The sequence below is a fragment of the Onychomys torridus genome, chromosome 21, assembly GCF_903995425.1.
Source record: "Onychomys torridus chromosome 21, mOncTor1.1, whole genome shotgun sequence".
Lineage (NCBI taxonomy): Eukaryota > Metazoa > Chordata > Mammalia > Rodentia > Cricetidae > Onychomys > Onychomys torridus.
In genome coordinates this window covers 253,504-276,288 of record NC_050463.1, presented here as the reverse complement: position 1 = coordinate 276,288, position 22,785 = coordinate 253,504, and the positions used below count along the sequence as shown (strand labels likewise).

Here is a 22,785-nt window from a genome sequence, read left to right as displayed (position 1 = left end):
AAGGATTGTTTATTTAGCAGGAGAAATTAGAAGACAGATCACATTTAGCCAGGTTATACTTTTTACTGACTGCTCTGTTTCAGGACTACAGTGACAATGAGGAAAACTTGAACAGAAAGATTTGAAAATGTGAAACTTTGTGAAGAATATTGTGTTATAAAGCTTAAAGTTGCAGTTATACTGTGTGCAATGCTATATTAAGGATCATAAATTAACAGTATCAGATAGACACTGCATGGTCAGCACTGGCAGACCTTAGTCCTCTAAGGAAAGATATCACTGGTCAAAGTTAATGATATATAAATTCAGAAATTAAAATGAAGACAAAAAGCCTCAGAAGGTTAACCATATGGTCTGCTGCATAGACAGTTAAGGCTCCAAATTTAACAAATTTCAAAGCAAAATCTTAAAGTCTTATATTTGTGAAGACAATGATATCTCAAACTATTTAGTTCAAAAGATGTATTAAACCTGTCTTTTATTTTTGGAGAGTGGACATGCACTAGTTCAGTCTCAAAAATTGATTACTTACTTCCACGATGTGGTTCCTAGGAATCAAGCTCAGAATGGCAATTTGGTGGGAAGAAGCTGTACCTACAGAGCTATGTTTAGAACACCATAGCATAATCTTATATGTGACTGTTAGAATGGTAGAGAACTATCACAGTTCAGTTTAATTCAAGAATCATTAAACTCAATCATAAAACTTAGACTAAGTTTTAAGTAAATTTTTGTTTCTACTGTGGCTTTTGTCCCTGATGTGATGAAGTGAGTTCCTATCTGCCCCAAACAAAATAATGTAGCACTTAGGGGCAAATATTAGGCATAGAATGCCTGCACTGGAAGCCAAGATAGAGAAAACTTCCATAGACACCATGACATTCCCTGTGGTGCTGTGGTAGGCTGTGAGGAAAGTGACCCACACACTGCAGAAAATGAGCATTCTGGAAGACAGGAACTTGGCTTCATTAAATGTGTCAGGTAGGTTCCTGCACAAGAAAGCCATGAGGTAGCTACCAAAGGCCATGACTCCCAGGTATGCCAGACTGCAGTAAAAGGCAATAGCTGAGCCCTTGTTGCATAGAATAATGATGTATCTATATTCAGAATGAACATCCATGTCAATAAATGGATGATATGTTCCAAGCCATATTCCAGAGAGAAGGACTTTCAGCAGGGTGCAAACTGGAATGATGAAATTAGGGGCTTGAAATATCAGAAGCCATCTTGTCTTTCTCCATGGAGCAGTAATCTGGAAGGCCATAACTACAATGATGGTTTTGGCCAACACAGTGGAGAGAACCACAGTAAAGAGAAGTCCAAATAAGTTCTGCTGCAAGATACAGGTTTCTGTGTTGGGAAGGGCAACGAAGAGCAAGGGACAGAGGAAACAGAGCATGAGAGTGATAAGCAAAATATAACTGTGAGATCTATTATTGACCTTGACAATTGGAGTGTCTCTGTGGTTTACAAAGATCCCAATAACAATACCTGTGAGCACAGAGAATCCCAGTGACGTGACTGTGAGTCCCTTCCCCAAGGGATCATCATAAGACAGAAAGGTCACAGTTTTCTGGTTGTGGTATCTCTTCTCTTCATTTGCATAATGAATTTCTGGACACTTTATACACTGATCCATATCTGGTAGAAATGCAGGTGATTGTGAATGCATGGTCAAGTTTTCTCTTTATGAAAACATATTTCACAGTACCATCTCATTGCATTGTTGCCACAACCATATTTCTTGTTATTTTAGTCAAAAATAAATGAGTACTCTGAGGTGAATAATCCCACAAGTTAGAATTTCTTTCTGCTTCTGTAAAAATTTCAGGAGTAAAAGCAACTTGTAGAATAAAGGGAATTCTTCATATTCTGCTCAAAGTAGGATAAGTAGTCAAGAACTGGGGCTGAGACCATGGTGCTGTGATGTATCTTGACCAGTATATACTGTCTTCCTCAACTTGGTTTGATATATAGCTCAGAATCACCTTCTCAGATGTGGCACCACACACAGTGGGGTGCCCATGCACAGCATTCACTAATGGAGAACGTGTCCAAGCACCTTGGCTACAGGCCAGTCATTAGAGGCATTTCTTAGCTGTGCTTCTTCCCTCTTGTTCCAAGCTTTCCCCAAGCTGACAAAAAGAACGCCCAGGACACCACATTTCTCCAGCCTAATCCTTCTAGCTGCATATTAAACTATTTTAATGTCTTCCTCTGTTTTGACTTGTGTTTTCTTCATATTTTGTAATATTGTTAAAACTTACAAATTTAATCACGAGAATACAAAATTGCACTGCCAAAATGAATTCAGCCTTAAACTACTTCTAAAAAAATTTCTTAATTTCCATAAATCATGGAATTCAATTGTAAGAATAGTCTTGTCCAATGATGTTGGTCACAAACATAAGACACATACTATATCTATTCATACATTCCTCTAGAATATTTTTCACTTTCACATAGTACTTGATTGGATATCATTAAATACATGTTCAAAGCTTTTCTTAACTTTCTCCCCTCCCTGCTTTTGTATTTTGTAGCAAGAAGGTCTCACATATGCCAGTGTTAATTTGTAGATGTCAGCAAAAAATATTCAGGACTTGATTCTCTCCCCTACTTCTGAGTTCTGCCATCAAATGTGGGTTGGTGTTCTGGGCTTTAAGCCTCTTTACATATTGAGACAATGCCATTGCTATTAAATTACTAAAGTTTTGAAAAACCATTTTCAGTAAAATATCTATTTAGTAGTCCAATTTAGACTTTATATGTTTTTCCTAATCAGTGCTGTCATGTTTTCCTCCCATGATGGGCTTTACCCTGAAACTGTGATGTTAAAAACAAAAACAACATTCTTTTCTCATGTTGATTTTGTCAACTACATTTTACAAACAGACAGGTAAGTAAAAAATGGACACTTTGCTGTTCTATTTGTCTAGACTTAAAAGCAAAAACTACCAGAGGATTGACTGTGACACTCTAAGCTCGTGTCTTATTTATGGTTATTATTGTTGTGATGAAACAACATTCAAAGGGAAATTGTGGACAGAAAGTCTTATTTCATCTTTCACTTCTACCCTACCTTTTATCATCAGTGGAAGTAAGGTAAGGAGTTAAAAACAAATAGATAGGAATTAAAATGGGAACAATATAGGATTTCTGTTTACTGGTTTTCTAATCATGGCTTTCTTAGCTTTGTTTCTTGAACAACTAAGGACCACCTGCATCTACTCTCATTTTAATGGCTCCTCACACATCAATAATTTATCAGGATAATGCCTGAGATATTTTCCATTAGGCCAGTATTTTGGAAATATTTCTTCAACTGAGATTCCTCTTCCCAGGTAACTCTAATTTATGTCAAGTTGAGAATAATTAATTAAGACCCTGAAAGTCAAAATAAACATCCTGTCAGCTATTTTCTGACTATTATGTAGCAAAACTACTAATTGATATCTTGATTTTCAATGTCAAAATAAATTGGTAATTAGAAACATACTGGAAAATACATTCATCAGAATAAGCAATCATTACATTTTTTTACATTGAGATTTATGGGTATATTGATGTGTCCCAATTTAGGATGCAAGGGTCATCGGACTTAGAAATATTGTTTTGTTATTAACATACATTAGAAGTTTTTAAATAAGATCGACACCCACCTCTGAAAATACTGTCGGCCATTGAATCATATATTCAGATATGGATAATTGTTGCCCCTGTGGAGCTCTTGGAGAAAATGTACCCACTTTCACCTGTAGTGAAAGACCTGTTGGGAAATTCCAAACGTTGTTAATACCATACTCTGCATCTGCCTTCCTTTTCCCATCCAGAACCACAGGTCTCCTGCAGGACTTTTCATTTGAATGTTCTTCAGAAAAGGCTGAATCTAAAAGAGATGTGAAATCCTGTCATGAAATTGATGTCAGAGAGTTATAAGAGAACAACACATATGACGTTTCTTCCTGACTGTAATGAATAATATTAATGATGTTTTAGAGAAAGTATCTACAACATTTAACAAAGGTAAGCCCGGGAGGTATTAACTATCATTGAGTTACTAAATGTCATTTTTCTAGAGGATGTATTAACCCAAGCATTATCAAATGATGAAGGATTATATAGTAAACAATTCTCAACTTCTATACAAAGTAGCTACGTCATCCCATTTTCTGAATTTCTCTGATCTTCGTTGGGGAACGTGAAGTTGCTTGAGTTTGTTGGACAATCAGGAATGCTTAAGAGAACATAACAATTATTGATATACAGGAATAATTGACATTAGTTTTGTTCTTTGTTTTGTGAGAAATGCAAAAGAAAGTCTACATTTTCACATTCAGTTATTAATAGGAGGAGAAATTGATGTTGTTTCTACCAAAGGGGGTATTATTCTCTTAAATGAAACTTCAACTTGGAAAGTGTTACCTCCACTCATCATGTACACTGACATGGGCTTGCGTGGATATCTCATCACTGAAATATACAATACCAACTCTTGCTTAATTAAAGAAAAACAGGAATCTACAATTACAACTAGATTGAGAGCACTTGCAGCATCTGGTGTCATGTTCCTGCTGTTACATTTCAATGAAAGGCTCATTACTTGCCAGGGGAACAACACAGTCCTATCTTCATTTGAACTTGTACTTGATTGAGGGTCATCTCATGGAGACTGTGGGCCACTGCATGCACAGCATTGTATACATGTAACTTTCTTCACTCATGGCCATGTCAGTATTGTTCCCTGGCAACAATTCCAAAGAGGCATTGGGCAGGCAGTTTTGAAAGATTTGACAATTAGAGTGCAAAAGTGAGCAACTGAAATACAAGATATGAAGATAAACATGTTCTGGGTACTTTCTAGGGGTGACTTCCCGCATAAATTTTCTAAAACCTCAAATCTCTCCATGATGGTGTGAAAAAATGAGACTCCCATGGAATGAATCTAACATGGTATATGCATAAAACCTATCTCCACCCCATTTTGAGTACATGACCCAAACTTTCCTAGAGATGAACTTTCCCCATGTATTTACTATTACAGTTAATAAAGAAGTTCTGTAACTATAAATTACAATCATATTTGCTGATGATTCCAGAATATGCACCAGAGTATGCCCAGGAGTTGAATATAATGATTCCCCTAGAACTGGTACTGTTTTCACAAAAGCTAAGCAGACTCCATTCTTGTCCAGCTCCCTTCTAAAGTCTGATACAATCTGAGCATTTCTCTGGTCACTTGTGATGAGCAGTCCCACCCAGTTCCAGCTGAAATGAAGCATCAAAAAAGCAATACCGTGTGACAGAGATGAGTCCTTGGTAGCCATCTGATACAGAGATGGAAACTGGCTTCCTTCAGTCAGAATAGAATCAAAAGGTCCAATGGTAAGCTGAAAGGAATGTGGTATTTTAGCAGTAGAATGAGCATTGCCGTGAAGAACAATCTTAGTCTTGAATAACAGGTTGAAGTGACAGGGATGAAAATCTGCACAACAGACTTGACAGACAGATACCACTCCCTGTAAGTTTTCAGGAAATTACTGAAGTCTCAAGGTTTCAAGCACCCTCTCCACTGTTCATCCTCTTTCTTGCATTTCAAAGTAAAAAATAGGAGTGTGTCTTCATCTGTCTCTGTAGTTGTCTTTTTAGAGTGAGTAATTAAAATCTTTCACTTTTATTTTGCATGCAGTTATAATGTGTGAAAAGAGACCTGCCTGCCCATCACACATGTCACTCTCACTCACCTGAGGAAATTTGTAAAGATGCAGCAATGTCCCCATGAGTTCAGATGTTTTCCATGATGTTCCTGTAAGTAAAGCAGCTGATTTGCTCTATTTTCTACAGAAGTAATTAGGGCTGAGGATGCTCGAATCTGTGAGTCAATAAAACACACTCTCTAGAACCTTCCTTTCAGCATATCCAATGTTGTAAATCTCAATTCCCAGAGAGGTGTTTGGTAAAAGATGGGAATTACTGTTGATTTCCTCAACAGCAAATAACATGGCCAAAACAAGCTGGTAGTTTTGCTCTATCAGCCTGCAAAGAAGTGTTATAGCAATTAGGCCGAAACTCAAAACAATCCGATCTAAAAATTTAAATGCAATGTCTTCTACAATTCCAATGCTTGCATTTTGTTTGTACACACAATTCAACATCTACTAATGAGTGGTTTTGATTAAGATTGTATGATACGACATTCCCAAAACCTGTGAAATGCAATTGTTTCCCTATTAAGCCACCAGGTTCCTGAGACAATTTGGTATGTATGTACTCCCTCATTGAATTCAATCTATCTGTGGCAATAGTTGCCTCTTTTATAGTTATATATTTATCATTGATTGCATGTGTATACACTGTGCATTAGTATTTCTGTCTCTGTTGTGTTTGTATATACATCACTTGTGGGGAAATCTTTGTATGACAACACTTCTGACTGCATTTGTTGTTTAGCCCACTTGAGATTATGTGTCTTAATTTTCACCACTACATATGTCAGAGAAACTTTTGGGAATTTGCTTGTCTCATTTCCCCATATCCCTAAAAGAGCACTTTTAATGTAACTGTGCACTACCATGCCCATTATGATGTGGGTTCTATGGAACTTAACTCATGTTGCTCACTTCTTTTGTAAACCACTTTATGCTCTGGCACCCCCTTATTTTTTTTTTAACAATAATTACTTGTAGTGAAGAAGATGACATATTTTGAAAGGTTAAAAGTATACATACAATAGGAAAACAAACTTTCAACATGTAATGTTCATAAACCAAGGTTTATTATTGTTAATTTTTCAGATAGTTCTGTAGTTGGGGACCCAAAATGCTTATTCATATCAAGACACTTTCAGTTGCTCCATAATATACAATATTATGATTTTTCATATTGGAAATGTCCAATTGGCAGAGATTAATTAATTTAAGTTTATGTGAAACGGTTACAGACATTACATTTCTCAATACAGAATGGTGCATGAGGAACCTCCTATTTAGTTCCTAAGCCTTTTAGAAGTAGGGCAGAGCTTTTTAAGATGGAACAATTCCTAACTGCATCCATTAATATTTTTCCTTATTCCCACATGTAAGGGTAGCTCTCATCACTAACAAAAGAATGTACTCAGTGCAACAGAAGATAGCTGAAGAAAAACATGAGTTGTCAAAGCAGAATGAGCAATCCTCAGGGGTGCTCAGGAGAACTGATAAATCTACCACAAATATCTTGCAACTAAACTTAGGGAATATTGTGGAATATGGGCAGAAAGATTATGAGAGTCAGATGACCTGGAGATATTTGACATTATTTGTCCTAGAAATAATAGAGAAGGCATGCACATGATACCCCAACAATATGGCTGCCTATAAAAGCATTTAACTATGACAACTGTAGACATGCTATCTCAGGAGAAGTATTCTCATGGATAGCCACCCATAGAGATAGGACCACAGGCTACTAATTAGTGCTGAAACAAAGATGAAATAATAATTTTTATGGATGAGTACCTAATCAATTATCCAACCCCAAGTACTAATGCCCCAAATCATATACATGCAAGCAACATTAATGGACTCAACAGATAGTAGTTACAGAGTTGTACATATATATGTAACAGTAATAACTATATAAAAGGAGCCCATAAATTTGGGATTAATGTGGGTATATGAGAAAGTATAAAAGGATAGAACAATGGAAACTTTTGCTGAGGAATACAAAGAACCAAATGATTACTTACATGATGACTATAATATAATATTATAAAGACACAAATTATAACAAATTTTAGATTATGTAGAAAATTATTCCACAATCATATTATGTCTTGAATAACTTAATCACCATATCCCTGAAGTTATGGAATCACATGTACACTGAAGTATAAGCTCAGTAGATAAAACAATGGCATGCTGTTGGTCCATATCTAGACATCACTCTCTCCCCAATGCATGAAAATTTTTTCAATGACAAGTAAACTGAATTAGGAGAAACAACTCATCTTCAAATTAAAAATTCACACAAACATAGACTTACAGCTATGTTACTCCTGTCAAAAGAGGCAACACACTGGTTTGGAGTCCATCCTGACAATGACTTGCTTATCCTGTCATTTCCTTCCCTCTTCTCACTGTTTCTGACAGTGTTTGTATGCTGTAGGATATAGATGCCTAAAGAATCTGTCTCAGGAGTGGTCACATAAGAACAATGTGAGTATAACAATTTACTTTAACACCATGGTTGTTATATTCCTTGGCTTCCAATTCGGTGGCATATGTAGTTATTTCCAAGTATAGGAAAGATGAAAATGAAAAAAGAGCACAATTTTTTAACTCAAGAATTGTTCTAATTAAAAGTAGAAAGTTCTGGGAGTTATAAGAGAAAGCATAGTGTCCCAGAAGCAAACAAGGAAATAAATTCCTAGAGTCAGCTCTTTTCCTCCTTAGGGCAATGATTCATTTAAGTTATGGCATCCTCAAAATCATCATCTAGCTGAAGAGGACTTGAAGGGATCATCTCCATTTATTTACCACACATGAGTTATGAATATAGGCATGTGACTCAGAACCAACTGTACTCATTGCTTGTGGACAAAACTCATGCCTTGAGCATGCTTGGAAAGTATTCTGCTGTCTATAAGATATGTCCTTATCCATTCATTTTCATTACAGTACACACAACACAATCAGTTAAATGGAGACAGTTGCTATAGAGAAGGAATTAACCTAGAAATAGCTATAGTAGCTACATAGATAGATCACAGATTCTCATAAATACAAAAATAAAAATTATATCAGAATCTTTATCTTACTACTATTAAGTACAAGACAAAGGCAATTCAAAAGAAGCTTAAGAAACCTTAGCCCATCCATACTGTCCAATATGATTTACAAATTCATTGGTGACCAAATGAAAATGGTTTGTTTATGGTAGTTTAAATTATATTTATGGTAGTTTAAGGACACAGAAAACCATTAATCTTTGCATCATGATGAAATGCCAGCTTTTTGAGCAGGGCAGTATGTGTTTTCCCTTTTACATATGGTGGAATATACATAGTGTTCCAAATAAGCTGAAATTTGAAAAATGTAGGCAAGAAGTCAATAAACGTGCTAAGTGCTTTGCTTACAGAAATAGAAAACCAACAACTGAATTCTTATGACAAAACTGAGTAGGATCAGCAATGATGTTATGGATTCAGGCAGATCTGTGAATTCCAAACCAGCTTTCTATGTCATGGGTTTCAAGATATCTCTGAATGTACAGTGACCCTTTCTCAAAAGAAAATTGAAAAAAATGACAATATTGTGTAGACACAATATTCATAAATGAATAGCTGAGTTAGAGGCATTAGATGACTGTAAGATGCAGTAGAAAGAAAAGGCAGTCAAAATAGCCCATCTTGACTATGAAAGCAGACTCAGATCTCTGGTTCAGATTAAAGTATGAACACCTAGCCCCATCAATTAGATTCAAGGGATTCCTTATGTGGGTGTGAAGAACAAACCAGAGAGAGCATATTTTCAGGGAAAATCTGGGGAAAGTCACATGTCTAAGACTGATACATTTGATGTATTTCTCACCCTATATAATACCATCTCAAATTGTATAAAATATCTAAAAGAAAAGCATCAAGCTATGCAACACATTCAAGCACTTTGTGTAGGTGTAGTTTATTATATCCATAATTATCAGGAGAAGCAAGAATGGACATATAGAAAGACAGAAAAAAACAATATGTAGAGTCACAGAAAGATGTCACAGAGAGAACAGATGCTGGATAAGAAAGGCCTTTGTAAACTGTTCACCTAACAAACAATGAATACACAAAATACACCATGCTGTTATAGGACCTGGTTATCATAACCCCCCTGCCCCAAGTAAGGCAATTAAAGCAGAGATTGTCATCTGAAAGGATAATGCCACAGTTTCCTTGTGCAGGTGTGAGAAACATCATGATCAAATGTAACATGGTCAAGAAGTGATGAATTTCATTCAAGTTTACACTTAATGACTGAGGGAAACCAAATCAAGAACTCAAGGCAGTAACTGAAGTAGAGAGCATGGAGTAACGAGAGTTTCTCCTTTGGCTGGTCAACTTGTTTTCTTATTCAACCCAGGCCCTCCTGACACATCTTGGCAATGCCCACAGTGGGCAATCCTTCAGTTGTGGTTTCTTCTCCTCAGTTCACTACAGTTTGTGTGAAGTTTTTAGAAACCAAAAGCACAGTCATGGACTACATCAATACCTTCAATGGTCAAAATGTTTTTAAAATAATTGCCTGACTTTATTATTTTTCATGCTAAGACATTTTTTAACAAGTGTGCGCAATCATCTCTTATGAGTTACAATGTTACTGTTAAAGGGATTAGATCACGGGGTCCTCCCTAGGCCTATCCTCACAGTACAGCCAGACTCTGTGATCCACAAGCAGACTACAGTGACCTTCTTGTGTGAGGGGACCAGAGTTGCCAAGGAGTACATACTCTATAAAAGAGGAATACCAGTATCTATGGACCACAGAGATTCCATAGAATCCTAAGGACAAGGCTGAATTCTCAATCTCAAAAATAGACCCCAATCATGCAGAACGATATCAATGTCTCTATCAAACTCATGATGGATGGTCAGAGCTCAGTGACTCCCTGGAGCTGGTGGTGACAGGAGCCTACAGTAAACCCAGCCTGTCAGCCCAGCCCAGCCCTGTGGTGACTGAAGGAGGGAATGTCAACCTCCAGTGTGTCTCAAAGCAACAATACTATAGGTTCATTCTGACTGGGAAGGGAACACGGTGTATCTCTCAAATGCTGCATTCAAAGTATAACTACTCCATTCAGCAGTACCAGGTCCTGTACTGGTGGACATTCTGATGCTATAGCAATTACTGGAGAAGCCCATTGGTATGGTCAGAACCTAGTGACCCTCTGGAGCTCCTGTTCTCAGGTCTAAGAAGCTCTCCTTGCTGACTCACCAAGGCCATATCCTGGACCCTGGGAAGAGCCTCACCCTGCAGTGTTGCTGTGACATCAACTATGACAGATTTGCTCTCTACAAGGTAGGGGGAGCTGACCTCACCCAGCATGGTGTCCAGTGGACCCCTGCTGGTTTCTCTTTGCCCAACTTCACACTGGGCCCTGTGAGCAGAACTACTGGAGGTCAGCACAGATGCTATGGTTCAAGCAACCTCTCCTCCAAGTGGTCATCCTCCAGTGACCCTCTGGATATCCTCATCACAGGACAGCTTCCCTTCAGTCCTTCCCTCTCAGTGAAGCCTAACTCCACAGTACACTCTGGAGACAATGTGACCATGCTGTGTCAGTCAACATTCAAAGTGGACACCTTCATTCTGTCCAAGGAGGGAGCAGACCACAAACCCCAGAGACTAAAATCAACGTTCCAAGTTAGGGAGTTCCAGGCAGAATTCTCCATGAGTGCTGTGACCTCTGACCTCTCAGGCACCTACAGGTGCTATGGTTCTCAAGACTCATCTCCCTATCTGCTGGCACAAACCAGTGCCCCTGTGGAGCTCACTGCTCAGGACCCATTAAAGGCTCAAGTCCACCACCCTCAAGCCCTATGCCAACAGCTGCCTCAGAGAACCAGGATCACACAGTGGAGAATCTCATCAGGATGGGGATGGCTGTCATGATCATCATAGTCATTGGGATTCTGGTCTTTGAGGGTTGGGGCAGCCAGAGGCAGACTCACCCCACCATGTCGCTAGGTTGTAATCAGAAGAGAAAGAAGTAAATCTTTCAAGGTTTTGGAGTCTGAGAAATAAATCTGATGATTAAAAAAAAGAGATTAGATCACACATACTGGTGATGGTTTAGAGGAGAAGGAACACAGCAGTCTGGATGGACTAGTGATTTCTACATGGGAGGGACTGTGATGACTGGAGTGGAAAACTCATGTTAGAGAGTTGTGACTCAAACTCAATTTGAGTGAATAATAATATCTAAAGACCTGCATTATACATCATAAACTTTATTACATATAATGAATAACAAATAGAGGTGAGGACCTGAAATTTCCAAACACAAAGCTATGATGTGGATGATGTGGATGTTGACAAATCAACCAAACGACTTGAGCATTATATTTAAATTCTGCATAGAAAATATAATATGCCATTAATGTATACAACTATTAAATAAATGAAGTTTTTTTTTTAAAAAGGAGACATTTATTAAGTGTCATTATTTGATCATTGGACATTCTATAATATGATGGATTATCACCCAGCATCTGAAAAATAAAAATATCAAATTCCTGAGTTCTTTAAAATTTGATAAATATTTTTTGAATATGCACAATTTTTTGAGGACTTTGTCAACATGGAAACTTTAAAATTTAATGCAAATAGATTAGAAAGTGGCAAATAGGCTTTAGAAAAATCAGTCTATTATCTGATTATTTTTGGGATTTTATCTACAAATGAAATATAGATCCATATAAGCACCAAATCTAGAGATCGACTAATAGGAAAAGACAGTCAACTGAAAATGTCCTCTGTGTTTCTAACTTTTGACTTAATTTTTTTTTCAGAGTTGAGGACCGAACCCAGGGCCTTGCACTTGCTAGGCAAGCGCTCTACCACTGAGCTAACTCCTCAACCCCCTCTATGTTTCTAAATGTTTCCTCATGAGGGCATTTCATTGACAGTCTGAGAAGGTATAGTATAGTAACAGAGTAACAGTCTGCATAAGCATGAAGCAAAATAATGTGCTCCTATGAATTAATTTACATTAATCAGAAAGTAAATGCTTCTACTTTATATTTCATGTCTCTTGAATTGTAATTTGTCATTTCTGAAGAATGACATTAGGAAAATAAAATTCAATTGCAAGCTGCTAAATACAAATGTCATTATTGTGAGCTATAATGCCAGCCCCACTGCTTATGATCTTTTGTTCCTTATAATTATGATGATTATAATTTTGCACATAGAACCAGAATGTGGGTAAAACAGACTAATGACCGTCAGAACAGCCGTATTTCCCAATGATTATGTTCTCCCAAACAGTGATATAAAAGATTTAATCAGAAGCAGGAATGAAGTTTTGTATATGTTGATGTATATCCTATCTTGTACAAACACAGATATTTTGAAAATGTGTTACATAAGGCAAATACATTTGCCATACACAGAAAATAAAACATTTCTATCTCAGAATTCTATTTCCTTATATCATGACATGTTGAGACACCTGACAAGTCATTATCATCCTGTTCATATTTGACATGCTGGACACTTCAATCTATTTTGCTGCGTGTGTGTTCTTTGTTGGAAGACTGCTGCTGCTATACCATCTGGAGGGACACAGGGCATAGTGCACAGTGATACCTGAGCTGGTGAAGCTGGACAGCAAAAGAAAAGAGGAATTAAAGGGAGCCTTATCTCTTATTGAGGTCCACATGAAATATTTCAACTAGTTGTGAAATTATGTGTTCTTTTGATCATGTTTTCTATTTCAACACCAGACAAAATGTGAAAAGATACACTAAGTCCAATGATGATTCACATCTGAATTATTTCCCTTCTTCACTGTATTGACCTGATGTCTCACCACCATACCAAGGTACTAGCAAAGTATTGTAGTGTCACATTCACCAGAATCTACTCCACAATTTCCTCAATTTTTCATCAGTTGATCACAGGCTGGTCCTTGATTACATATTTTTATTTCCTCATGTTCAGTTCCAAGTTGAATATATGCCTCATTTCTCCAGTTTAGAACTTTCTTTCATAGATTCCCTACACTGATAGACCTACATACATAGTACCAAATATTCCTTACTTCCTTTAAAAAGAAATACACATGGTTATTTCTCTGTAAATTCACCAAGTTGACTAAAACATACTAAACAGATTGTCTAGTTCTATGCCTACAGAATTGAGAGTGTCTAAGGAAGAGCCCTCAGTGGACATGATCTCCTAGAATATGTCCATATGAATACACACATAAAATTAAGCAAAGGTATAATGGAAAAATAAGGAACTAATTAGTAAATGGTAGAAAATTTTCTGAGAACCAAAAACATGGGGGAAATCTATTTTCAATACTCTGATAAATATTAAAGATAGGAAATATTAGGTAAGAGGATAAAACTTTTAATTCTGACATCCCTGCACCCAAATCAGAGGACAATGACACAGCCAAATCCTATGCTCATTGAATTTGAGGAGGGATTCCAAAGTCCCTGCTTTCAAAGGCATTATCTCCTCTAATAGAAGCACATTTGAAATTCCACAATTCCCTAAAGTGTTGTCCAATCTGCTGCCAAACACCTTGTACTGCAGAGCTAGAACTGAATGTGCTGAGAGTCTGAGGATTTATCAGAAGCACAAGATACATCCACAAATTGCCATTGTCAAATGTGGAGCTTAAACCACTGAAAGCAAATCTCTGTCTTCCCACTTGAGAGGACAAAAGGAGTAAATGAGAAAACAAATTAAAGAGAGGATCTAGAAAAGATAGATAAGGAGTCTCAGATGGGAATTATATGCAATAATAATGTTCAAGCAACTCATATCATTGGACACATGATTCTTAAAAAATAATGAGTCAAAACAATACACTCACAATACCAGATATCCTTTGTAATATGACAGTATCAGGGAAATTCCACCACTTCTCCAAAGAACATAATAGCTGCTGAGAATCTCTATATTACTACCATGAAAGTCTGTTGTTTGTTGATGAAATCAAATTGGATTAAGACTATTTTGACTGATACAGACATGAACAGAATTCCATAATACAAACGGTAACTGAAAATGTGGCTGAGACACTTAGGAAAGTGCTGCAGCTCCAGAGTTAGGATTGCAAAGATGGCAGTCATGGTAGTATGTGTGTATGTGTACATATTAATTACTACCAAATGCAAACTACAGCAAATCCCTATTCTCCTTTATCTTTACAGTTTCTACATAATCCTCTGCAATATTGCCTGTAGTAGCACAGGCTTATAAGGTTGAAGAAATTGATAAAACCAGTTGCCAAGGCACTCACATAAAGAACTTCTTTATGAGTCAACCTGGAGTCTGCCTGAGGGATTAACAACAGGTGTCATCAGAGTTCCTGGTTGCTGTCAGAGTTCCTGATTGTGCCCAGTCACTGAGGGATGACAACACAAAGCCACCAGATTGGGACATAGCTTGGGTGGTGTGTGGACGGTATACAAGGCCTTTACCATTATTGAGTACATGAGTCTTCTGTTTGCCTTCAACTGACTCTCAGTGTTTGTGTTGTTGAAACCATATCTTCTCTCTCCCTCCCCTGAGGGAGCTGTTAGGATCAAGTAATAATTGCCCAAACCTGAGGTCTGCAATATATTTAGTGTATGTATCCTTTTAGCCTGGTTTCCAAAATTTTGCATTTTGATTTGTTTTGTTATTGTTTTATGGTCTTTATCTATTTCTAAATAATGTTTCCTTTCTGAGGACTACATTTGTCTATGGGCATAAGGGTAAATATTTAGAACACAGTTACTGAATATGCTGCTTTCATAAACTGGTGGCTGTATATCCATCTCCAAGATCTAAGACTTCACTTTCTCTAGTAATTTGTTCATTTCTAGTACCAGATATGGTGGTACACTTCTTTATGTGGTCTTAAGTTAATTAGATAGCTATTGTTTCCTGCCAAATTATGCTTGCCACTACTGCACCATTTGTGTTATCATGCCATCATGGTTGTTTTTATGGTTGGTAGGAACCACCTAGTTAGAATGGATTACATACATACCATAAAGGCCATTTGCTTATTGCTGGGTTTTCCCCTGCTTATACTGTCTACTCACTGAAAGACTTAATGGAGAATGCCACATTATGACAGACACTTTTTGGAAAAATAAAATTTATGTTTTTCTTTCAAATGTAATATGCATATATGCCGAGGAATTAAGGATTTAAACATAATTACTTCCTCTTCATGCACTTAGGAATTTCCCTCTCTTAGATTCCTAGATCTTATCTGATGTATTGTCTTCTTATTTAATTTTCTTCTTTTATCAAAGGGTAAGAAAGAAGTTGAGGATCATTTTACTTTCCAAATGTTTTCAATGTTAGCTTGTTGCAAGAGATGTATTATGTAATAAATTTTGGACTGAGTATTTTGATGAATTCTAGGCATATACTTATGCTCCCACAAAAGGGATAATGCTATTGAAATTATTGACCAAGGATTTTTCTCTTGTGATGCTGGAATTAAAAGTGTTTTCTGTTCTTGCTGCTGGAAACTTTGTGGCAGGAATGTCAGAATTAGACATTGGATAGGCTCTCTGCTTGATGACTGCACTCACCTGTCATTTTCTGTATGTTTGATTCCTGCCATTTATTGCTCAAAAAAGTTTTCTATGTTCACATACTTGCTTCATGTTTCCAACATGTATTTGCTCATCATTATGTATATGTTCATCTGACAACATTGGTTGAGATGGTGACCTTAAGGAATGTTTCTGAGCTTTATCAAGGTTGCAAGATTCACACAAGTTTGCTTGAGTTTCTTAGAACCTGCTAAAGAAACTAGTCATATACCCTTGCTTTTTAAAACAGTCAAGTGTATTGTATCTGAAGCAGGCATTCATATAGCTGAGGAATGCTGTGGGATATTCTGTATGCTATGAATGTGTTGCTCTGATTGATTGATAAATAAAATGCAGATTGGCCAGTAGCCAGGCAGGAAGTATAGTATAGGTGGGATAAGGAGAGAGGAGAATGCTCGCAAGTGGAAGGCTGAGTCAGGAGATGCTGCCTGCTGCTGCCATGAGAAGCAAGATGTGAAGGCAGAACTGGGAAATGGTATCAAGCCACATGGCTAAACATAAATAAGAATTATGGGTTAATTTAAGTGTAAGAGTTAGTCAATAATAAGCTTGAGCTAATGGTCATACAGTTTATAAATAATATAAGCCTCTGTGTGTTTACTTAGGTCCAAGTGGCTGTGGGACTGGTGGTTGAGAGAGATTTGTCCTGATAACCTGAAGGTTGGGAAACAGAAAAACTTCAGCTACAAATGGTGCCAGAATGATAGGCAATAATTTCCACCTAAAACCTGAGAAAGAAGATTCTCAAACAGAGCTAAAAACAGCTTCCTAGTTGTCTGTCTCACATTAGCTGCAGCCTGCATGCTTGAGATACTCTATGGTGGGTTCTTTGCATGAGTGCTTGACCTGCAGTATGGCATGAATGAGGCATCTGCAAGCCGCACATTACACTGCACATTACACTTCATGGATTTAGCCTTTTCTAGTACAGAAAAAAAGGTTTCCAGGCAATTTTGATAAAGGCATAGACCCACTGCCTCCCAGAGTCCGGCAGTGAGCATCATTCCTCGGAAGCTGGCAGTAATATAGTTCTGTCTTGTTGGAAAGCTGAGGTGGGCAGAGCCACATTTGCCATTCTTGACCTAGTAATGCTTCAGTTTAAAGCAATAATTACACAGTAAGACAGATTCAGATGGAATTCTTTTAAATGTGTATAAAAATGTAAGTATGCTTGAAAGAGAAAAATGTAATATATACAGTTATATAAAGAAAAGCTTTAAAAAATAAAGTCTTTTAAAAAAAGTAAAAGTAATATAAAAAAATAAGTCACATAAAGATGGATACCACACAGAGAATCTCGATTGCGTTGTCTTTGATATTTTTAACTGCAGAGAGACATTTGATTGTGAAGGCAGATGAGTTAAACCAATATTTATATTTTATATTTCAAAATTTGGATCTAAGGATATGTTGCTTTGGAAAGGTGGTTCTTCTTTTGTTTCCACAGACAGGAAGAGGCTATGGATTTGTTCCAGATTAAGATAAATCAGGTTTGACCAGCCAAGACCCTCTAAAAGGTCTCCAATGACACCATTGCCCAGATGATCCAACATCCAGAATGGTTTCAAGGCAACTGGCTCAGACAATATAGCCTCATGGACTATTCCATAATACATAATTTTGTGTCCCTATAAGAATACAGTACCCTCATCCAGCATGTAAGTGGTATGAGAGGCTATGCCCAAACTCCCAGATATACCAAGATGGTTTTGGAGAAGGAATTGGCTCACTCCTTTTCTAAACCCAAACATATTGCTAAAAGAAAAGGTTGAGAGATTTTTCTGTTCCATATCAGAACAGCCCTCTGGTGTGGGGCAGAGAAAACCAATATTTTTATTTAAAATGGGTTGATTAGAAATGCAACCACTTTCTAAAGAAGAAAAGGGAATAGTGTAGAGATAATAGGATGAAAGGGTAGATTAATGAACCTACTTTTAAAGAGTAACATCTTTTTTAGAAATGTTTTACATTGCTATGGATTTTAGTTTATTGATACAAGTTTACACTTAATTTTGTTATACTGTATATATATATATTTCTACTCTCATTTAAAGTATTATGTTCATGTAACTTATTTAGATTGTAATGGATAATTAAGAAATACAGATTAATAATTAGTCTTCTATGATAATCAAATTTACAGTTATGTTAGTTTAGTTTTCTAGGTATATATAGATATATTTCGGACAGATAGGTAATCTTCAAACTCTTCAAAGACCCACAGAATATGGCCTTTGAAATGTCTGAAAAATTTTGACTTTCTGGACAGTGAGACATATCTGCTCATGGCAGCACTGGTTTACTTCAGAGAGGAGGACGGGTATCAAAGACACTGTATATGGAGCTTATCTTCTTCTTGGCAAAAATAGCCATTTGGGCAAGAAATTGTTCTTGCCTGTACTGCTTGATCAACTGGACATGTAGGACTCATAGGAGGGTGACCACTGAAGTTTTCTTGGCAAAATAGTCCTTCAGGTTTCTGCTTCACAGAGGAAATTGCCAGACATTCTACAGGATACAGAGAAAAGTGACTGAGAGACTCTAGTACTAAGGGCTGAAGACAAATGCCCCAACTATACAGAGGAACTTTGGATGACTGTCCAGGCTGCCAGCTGTCTGTGTCTACTCTTGCAAGACTCCCAAAAGTTGCTTGTGTCCATCTCTCTTTTCTCAGGTAATATTGTATCATTCTGGGAGTCTTTGATTTAGTTGAAGACTAGATAGTTATAATTTTCCTTCATAATAAAAAAGACAAATTAGATATAAAACTTTGACTGACAAATATTGGATAGATAGAATATTTTCTTTAATTCTGCCAAAAACAAATAGACTAGATATTATAACAGTAATTCTTACCTGAATACTGTTTTGTTATATGTAATTTTGCTATGTTAAAATTAAAACCTTCTGATCCACCCTGGAACTCCCATCTGGAACTCCCATCTGGTCACACCCAAAAGGCCTGCACCTAGGACCAAGCCCTGGGCACCAGCCATTTGGAGGAAGACCTGCCCAACTTGGGCCCAGGTTCTGGCAATAGGGCAGGACCCCCCATTCCCACCAGGAAGGTTCCCCCTCTGCAACACCCTCCGGTGAACCCTACAACCTCCATGCCCTGCCCCCACATGTTCTGCTGGAGACCCCAGCCACTTCCAGAGACTTAGACCAAGCTACAGCTTCCATCCTGCCCCGGAACATCCATTTGGACCAGAGGTGAGTGCCTGGGGTTATAGTCAGAGAGCCCCTGCCTCTAGATCCTAGCCCTCGGGACCAGCCATCCTGAGAAGACCTGCCTAACTTAGCCCCAGTTTCCAGCCACTTGGCAGGTCCTGCGGAAAGGCTTCCTTTTACCAAGACTATAGGCAGACCCTACAGTCTCCACACCCTGTACCCACACCCATCTGCCCTAGACCCCAGCTGAGACTCAAAGACCAGTCCCCAGCTCCCATCCACATGGAACTCCCATATGGACCAGAGCTTCCAGCCTGCCCCAGAACTCCCATCTGGATGAGAGGAGCTCCCAACTGGACAAGATGTGGAGACCCAGGGACTTCCAGAGACTCAAAGACCAGCTCCCAGCTCCCACCCAGCCAGCACTCCCAACTGGACCAGAGCTCCTATCCAGGCCAGAGCTTCCATCTGGGCCAGAGAGAGGCTCCCTAAATCTGTCAGCTCTGTCTAAACCAAGTGCACTGATAAGACCAAGAACAAATCTAAGAGGAGATGGGCAGACGTCAAGGCAGAAGTACATACAACAAAATAAAGAGCAATACAGCATCACCAGAAACTAGCCCTCTTCTAACAGCTAGACCTGAAAATCTCAGAATGGAAGAAGCAGAAGAAAACAACCTTATAAGTAACATGATGAAGAGGCTAGAGCCTTATATAGAAGAAATCAAAAATAAAGTGAGGAACAGACAAACAAAAAATGGGAAGAATGCTATAAAAAAGTAGAGGAAAGGACAAATAAAGCAGAAGAAAACAATAAGTCACTAAAAGAAAATCAGGAAAAATCAATGAAACAGATGAGGGAAACAGTCCAAGACCTGAAGAGGGAAAGAGAAAAATAATGAAGAAGACACTAGCAGAAGGAATGCTGGAAATAGAAAATCTGAGTAAACAAACAGGAACTTCAGATGCAAGTATAACCAACAGAATGCAAGAGATGGAAGAGAGGATCTCTGGTGTTGAAGGTACATTAGAAGAAATAGATTCCTCAGTCAAAGAAAACACTAAAGCCAACAAAGACATGACCCAAAATATCCAAGAAACTTGGGACACCATGAAAAGACCAAACATATGAATAATAGGGATAGAGGAAGGAGAAGAATACCAACTCAAAGGCACAGGAAATATATTTAACAAGATCATAGAAGAAAACTTCTCCAACATAAAGAAGGAAATGCCTATGAAGATACAAGAAGCCTATAGAACACCAAACAGACTAGACCCCCCCAAAAAGTTCCCTCGCCACATAATAATTAAACAACTAAATGTACAGAATAAAGAAAGAATATTAAGGGCAACAAAGGAAAAAGGCCAAGTGACTTATAAAGGCAAACCCATCAGAATAACACCCGATTTCTCAATGGAGAATTTGAAAGCCAGAAGGACCTGAACATATATTATGCAGACACTAAGAGACCATGGATGCCAGCCTAGACTAATATACCCAGCAAAACTTACAATCATCACAGATGGAGTGAACAAGACCTTCGAAGACAAAGCCAGATTTACACAATATTTATCCACAAACCCAGCCCTACAGAAAGCACTAGAAGGTAATTTCCAACCTAAGGAAGGCAGATACACACATGAAAACACAGGCAATAGATAACACCACAGCAGTAAACCCAAAGAAGAGAAGTACACACACACTACCACCAAAAAATAAAAATAATAACAGGAATGAACAATCACTGGTCATTAATGTCCCTTAATATCAATGGACTTAATTCACCTATAAAAAGACACAGACTAACAGGATACAAAAACAGGACCCATCTTTCTGCTGCATACAAGAAACACACCTCAAATTAAAAGATGGACACCTCCTAAGAATAAAAGGCTGGGAAAAGACTTTCCAATCAAATGGCCTTAAGAAGAAAGTTGGTGTAGCCATCCTAATGTCCAGAAAAATAGACTTCAAACTAAAATCAATCAAAGAGATGATGGAAGACATTACATACTCATTGCAGGAAAGGTCCACCAAGATGAAGTTTGAATTTTGAACATTTATGCCCCAAACACAAGAGCACTCACATATGTAAAGAAACATTACTAAAGCTTAAATCACATATAAAACCCCACACATTAATAGTGGGAGACTTCAACACCCGACTTTCATCCCTGGACAGATCTGCCAAATTGAATCTTAATAGAGAAATAATGGACTTAACTGATGCTATGGCTCAAATGGTCTTAATCGATATCTACAAAACATTCCACCTGAACAAAAACGAATATACATTCTTCTCAGCACCCCATGGAACCTTCTCCAAAATCGACCACATACTTGGCCACACAGCAAATCTCAACAGATACAAAATAATTGGAATAACCTCCTGTGTTCTATCAGACCACCATGGCTTAAAGATAGATTTCCAAAACAAAAGTACAGAAAACCTACAATCTCATGGAAACTGAACAATGCTCAACTGAATCACAAAAGGGTTAAGGAAGAAATAAAGAAAGAAATTAAAGACTTCCTAGAGATCAATGAAAATGAATACACCACTTATCCAAACTTATGGGACACTGTGAAAGCAATGATAAGAGGGAAATTCATAGCACTAAATGCCCACATAAAGAAGTTGGAGAAATGTCACACTGGTGACTGAACAGCACACAAGAAAGCTCTAGAACAAGAAGGAGAAAAGTCTCCCAGGAGGAACAGATGCCAGGAAATTATCAAATTGAGAGCCAAATTCAATAAAATAGAAATAAAGAGAACAATACAAAAAATTAATGAAACAAAGAATTGGTTCCTTGAGAAAATCAACAAAATAGACAAACCCTTATCTAAACTAACCAAAAGACACAGAGAGAGAGCATCCAAATTAAAAAAAAACCAGAAATGAAAAGGGGGATATAACAACGGACAATGAGGAAATCCAGATAATCATCAGGTCATACTTCAAAACCCTCTAATTCACAAAACTGGAAGATCTAAAAGAAATGGATAATTTTCTGGATAGGTACCACATACCTAAGTTAAATCATGACCAGATAAATCATTTATATAGTCCCATAACCCCTAAGGAAATAGAATCAGTCATTAAAAGTCTCCCAACCAAAAAACCAAGACCAGATAGTTTCAGTGCAAATTCTTCTTCAAGGAAGACTTAATACCAATACTCTTTAAATTGTTCCACACAATAGAAGCAGAAGGCATATTACCAAACTCCTTCTATGAGGCTACAATTACCCTGGTTCCTAAACCAAACAAAGATGCAACAAAGAAAGAG

At 37.5% G+C, this 22,785-nt stretch overlaps 2 pseudogenes; one reads left to right on the top strand and one right to left on the bottom strand.

The window, feature by feature from the left end:
* Positions 1-712: 712 nt before the first annotated feature.
* LOC118571868 lies at positions 713-6,002 on the bottom strand (annotated as a pseudogene).
* Positions 6,003-10,128: 4,126 nt separating this feature from the next.
* On the top strand, positions 10,129-11,737 carry LOC118571864 (annotated as a pseudogene).
* The last annotated feature ends 11,048 nt before the right edge of the window (positions 11,738-22,785 follow it).